The following is a 5,656-nucleotide window of genomic DNA, read 5'->3' as shown; positions in this document are numbered from 1 at the left end:
GTTTTTTTTTAATTATGTTCTGTACACTGTTGTTCATAAACACTACTCTTAGGATGAAAACTTTATGTTAAGAGATTATGCAAGTTTATGATATAGGTTGAGGTCAGCCCTTGACGTTTTCTGGTAAACAAACATTCCTTCTGCAATGTAATTGCAGTAGTTTAATAAAAATATTTTGTGCAGACATAGTTTATGAAGGAAACAAAGTGTTGTGTGTTCAGGAACAGGGATTTCTGCACAGATTTTTGACAGGGATTGATTTCTAACAGTTCACTTTTTATGGAATGTAGCTTTTCAAGGAATTGGTCATAGTATAGTTAAATTCTTTATGTATTTTACACAGATGGCCAGAGGAATATTATGCTAAGGCCATCTTTATGCTAAATTTAAAATCTCTGCTTTGAAAGTGTAGCAGTATCAAAGTAGTTCTTAGTCTATATTATCAAACACAATTAATATAAGTGAATATACATGTTTTACTTCAGTTGTTCTTAAAAAACGGTCCAGGCATTTCAATTGAAATTTTATAAAAATTTGTAAAAGCTTCAATCAAGCAATTCCCAGTGTAGAAATTGAAGTTTGACGCTGCATAATTAAAAAGTGGAAATAAATATATAGTAGGTAGATGAATAAGAAATGCAAGTAGACACTGTCATAAACTAAAAAATGTAACAATGAGTGATTGCCCTAATCTCTAAATCTCTGGTAAATCTAGGATATGGCTGTGGTTCTTTTGGTATTAAAAAATATTCTTTTTTTAATCGTCTCACCTCCTCACCACCTTAGCATTCTATTGCTGAACTATTGTTCCACACATTCTGATAGTGTACTCATTGTAATTAAGTATATGTGCTCTTCAGGTGCAGAATAAAGTATTTATGAACTTCCATATTTAGATACAGGACAATTTTTCAATTATATGCCCCATAATTGCTTAATCAGAAAGGTTATATAAAATAGTTTTAGCAGTAGGGGGGTTTTTGATTAACTGATAATGGAGCAAGCCCATATCACAGTTTATTTTGATCATTTTGCCTTGATTACCAAACCTTAGCTTGAACTTTTCCAAGACACATCTCCAAGTTTCTAAATCTGATACTTATCTGCAGTGCAGAAGTGCTGTAAGAAATGGCAGTATTAGCCCTTCCATTCTCTTTTGCTGATTTGTTTCATCCCTGTTTAAAAAGCTCATTCCACTTTACAGAAAATTGACTAGTATTTTACTGTGTGGAACACTGCCAGCAAAGAAAGTATTTAGGCTCTTGAAGGAAGTTTGGTTTTGTTTGTGCATCCATAGACAGTATATATTTTGACATACTGTAATCCAATAGCAGCATTAGATGGGATTGGGTCAGCCTTTAATCGTGATTGATGTTTTATTTATATTGTATTTTCAAACAAGAAGATGTTTAAGAGTTTAGCTATGCACTTTGAAGCATATACAAAAACACTTTCCTGTAAAATAATCTATTCCCTTTCCTATTCCTAACACAAAAAGTGATGTAAAGTGCTACTGTATAGCATTTTTTTTTTAACTGAAATAGACTACATCTTTTAGTAAAAATTGGAACAATTAAAAATAATCAGCTGCCCTAGGACAGAAAAGTAGACATGACAACATCCCTTGAAGTACTTACTATAAAAATAATAACTAATCTTGTTTAAGGAAAGTTTAGTATGATTTGTCTTGATTTCTTTACATTTCACTGTGGTTTGTATGTGTAAGAAAAGATTAACTACAATTTTCTGTTCAATAAAATTGTAGTTCATTTGAATAAAATTACTGGTAAAGGGAGTTGGTAAATACTTCAGAAAATAATTTCTATCTATATCAATCTTTGTACCGGAAAATTTGATAGAGATTTAGTTAACTAAGGAAAGGACAACAGGCTCACAATGCTACAGTTTTCTACTTAAACTCTTACAGGGTGCATTACAATGACAAGAAATACATCTGCCATCAAAAACTCACGTGATGAATGCACTTAATCTTCTGTCATCTTATTCTACAAGGCTTTGATTTATAGGTATACACTTTCTAGTACGCCACCGTCAGTGCTGAGTTTTGATTTTTCTATACACAAAATACATTAATTTGAAACACAGATTCTGAGCAGTGCCAAGATATTGTCTGTCTGTTTTATCTCTGTGCAAGTCAGAAGCTGGTATAAAGTAGGCTTTCCAAAAAAGAAAAGATCATTGAATCATATATTGCCTTGGGTTGGAAGGGATCATAAAGTTCCAAGCCCTGATATATGGACAGGCTTGGCACCCACTAAATCAGGCTGCCCAGCATCTCATCCAACCTGGGCTTGAACATCTCCAAGGATAGGATGTCCACAGCTTATATGGGCAGCCTGTGCCAGTGCCTCACTACTGTCTGAGTGAAAAATGTCTCCTAATATCTAATATAAATCTCCTATTTTAGTTCAAAGCCATTCCTTTTTGCTGTCAGACCATGTAAAAAGTCAGTACCCATTCTGATTAGAAGCTCCTTTTAAATACTGGAATGCCACATGGAAGTCTCTCCAGAGCCTTCTCTTTTCCGACACAAGCCCAGCTCCCTCAACTTTTCTTCATGGGAGAGGTGCTCCAGCCTTCAAGTTAATGGCCTTATCTGGATCTGCACTTTCTGTTCCATGTCCTTCTTGTGCTGGAGGCCCCAGGCCTGGACACAGTACACCAGATGGGGCCTTACAAGTGTTGAGTTGAGAATGACTGTTACCTCCCTCATTCTTCTGGCCTTCTCTCATTTGTTGCAGCCAAAGATGCTGCTGGCCTTCCAGGCTGCAAGTGCACACTGCTGGTTCAAGTCAAGCTTTTCATTCACCAGAACTCTTAAGTCCTTCCTAGCGGGGTTGCTCTCAATGAGTTCATCTCCCAGTCTGCGCACGTATCTGGAATTGCATCACCTTGCACTTGGTATTTTGAATCTCATTAGGTTCACATGGTTTCACTTTTCCCAGATCCCTTTGAATGGCATCACTTCCTTCTGCTACAATCAGCCACATCACTCAGCTTAGTGTAATCAGTAAACTTGCTGGGGATGCACTTGATCAATTATCTAGGTAATTGATAAAGATGTTGAGGAGCACTGGCCCCAAAATGGACCCCTGGAGGACACCAACTCATCACTGGACACAGAACTGTTGACCTCAACCATGTGGATATGGCCATCCAACCAATTCCTTATCTATTCAATAGGTCATCCTTCAAATGCATGTCTCTCTAATTTACAGATAATAAAAGATACTTTATTTGTGATTTAAAAAAAAAAAACGGACATGAGGAAATGCTCTCATAGTAGCTGGTGTAAAATAGTATCATAATAAATGACATAGAATGTTTCTAAAATCTTAAATCAGTTTTTTTTCTATTGTCTCATTATTCATTATTCCTATTAGAAAGTAACAGGAAAATAGCAGCATTCAGATTTTTCAAAGGACCCAACAGTACTTTGTTCACCCTTATTTAGGTATGAAAGGACTATACATCTTTTTAATGTACATTCGTGTAAATAGAGCAGTGCTAAAAAGTCTGCAGGTGTAGAAGGAACCTACATAAGATCAATTTCATTCACAGTCTCTTGTGTGCAAGCTGAGTTGGACCTGGGCTCTTCTGTTGAATGGAGCTATTTTGAGAATTTCATTTACCCTAGAGCGGAATGGACAGAATCCATCCTGAGAAGCTGTTTCCAAACATACACAGATTTTTCTGTTCAAAAACTTTTGAAATATTGGGTCTTTTTTATTTTTATTTTTTTTCAATTGAAATGTGTCCCTTTCTCTCTTATTATTGCCCTTTCTAATTATTCGTATGTCTCCCACCTCAGGTTGCACATCCTTGCACGTCTCTGGAAATAACCAGGAATTAAGTCTCATACTAATGGGTCTCTGGATTATCCACTACTGCAGTGCCCCTTCCTACTCTGTGTAGTTGTGACTGTAAAAGCCATTAGGGAAATTTTAAGAGCCATTAATGCGTCTTAAATTTATACAATCCAAAATACATATAAAAGGTAGAATTAGTACTTTTGCTGGCATATTTGTCGACCATCCGTGCCTGCATTTCACTTTTGCTTCTGCCTCAAGCAAACTCAGTTATTTTCAAGTTCCAAACATACTGCACTGTGTTTGTACTGGAGAACAATTTATAAAGGTGAGTGCACTGTGTTCATATCTGATTCCTACATGTGAATAATGAATTCTGAAATAATTCTAATCCAGTCTTTATATATATTTTATTTAGCTTTTCATTTTGTTACAGAATAATTGCCTATGATAGTTAAACAAAACCACAAGCACTTATTTGAAATGTTACTGCTGGTGTCCTGATTGATCTGCGTGCAATAATCTGGTAAAACAGAAATGCAGTCTTTCTGTATTCGAGGAGAAAAAAATTGTAATCTCTGCCTGCTGTCATGATAAACTAAGTAATTTACTAGCATTTATGAGGGCTGCTCTGAAAGTAATGCCTCCTATTTTATTATGTTGGCCCACACTGTCAAAGGTGGATGTCAGTGGCATGGCGAAGAGGTTGAACCTTCCTGCTTGTAATCCATTACATTTGTTCCTGTGTGATAGATGGAGCAGAGGGGCAGTCTGACAGAATGGCATTTGACATGAAAATGCGGATGAAACAAAGATGTGGAATTCAATTCCTCCCTGTGGAGAAAATTGCATCCGTTGATATACATCAATACTTACTGAATGTTTGGGGTGACTGAACAGTGATGTGAGTGCAGTACAGGTGGTGTGTTTAAGCAGCAGCACCATCATAGCAGCTGTGAAACATTGGGTCATCTCTACTGGTACAGACTTTTATAAGCATGGCATGCAGGCTCTTTTTCATTGCTGGTGAAAATGTGTAGCTATTGTAGGTGACTGTGTTGAAAAAGTGTTTTGTAACTAAGAATTTACTCTATCAAATAGAGTTATTGTACTCTTTCTAGCTGTTGTAGTTTCCGTAGAAATAAATAGGAGGCATTACTTTTGGAGCATACACCTATGCTGTTTTTTTCTGTTGAATCTATTAATGAACTCCGAAATGTAGATTCCATCACCTATTTAAAATGTGTTTATAAGTTAATTATCTGGTACTACACCTCTCCTACTGCAAAATGTCTAACGATTGTTAGATCTTGAATTTTTATTTTCTTCAAATATCTCATCTGTCATCATGAGCAATTTACTTTACCTTTAGCTAAGGTAAGGCAAGCTGCATTTTTGTCTTGGCTCTTCTCCACAGTGGGAGTGCCCTGCTTGCACATTTAGTGCTCTGTGGGATAGAGATTTTAGCCATCAATCAGAAATCATATAGTAGGTGTAAGACATGAAATAAAATCGATACATTTTTCTGAAGCATGTCACTAGTTAAGTGACAAAAAATATTCTGATAGTCACTGAAAAAGAAAAGTCAAAGGTACATTTGAACCTGTCAGTTCAACACATTCTTGTTATCCCTTTAGGGGATATCATACAACTTGACACCAACATTTAAGCTTTGAAAATTATGAGCTCATCTATTTCAAATGGGATGTCACATGTTCCCAAGCCTTTGCCATTATTTATAATGGAAGACAGGATGATCAGTTTTGTCACGTATTGATAGTGAATAAGATCTTTTTTCTTTTTTTCTTTTTTTCTTTTTTTTTTTT

At 35.8% G+C, this 5,656-nt stretch overlaps 1 protein-coding gene across 4 annotated transcripts in view; it reads left to right on the top strand.

The window, feature by feature from the left end:
• The window catches only part of DGKB (diacylglycerol kinase beta), a 331,647-nt gene that overhangs the window by 240,779 nt on the left and 85,212 nt on the right, over positions 1 to 5,656 (top strand). The gene's annotated exons all lie outside the window — the stretch shown is intronic.

This window comes from Meleagris gallopavo, chromosome 6 (genome assembly GCF_000146605.3).
Source record: "Meleagris gallopavo isolate NT-WF06-2002-E0010 breed Aviagen turkey brand Nicholas breeding stock chromosome 6, Turkey_5.1, whole genome shotgun sequence".
NCBI classification, from domain to species: Eukaryota; Metazoa; Chordata; class Aves; order Galliformes; family Phasianidae; genus Meleagris; species Meleagris gallopavo.
The sequence above is the reverse complement of the archived record's forward strand: the minus strand, read 5'-3'. Positions and strand labels throughout refer to the sequence as shown.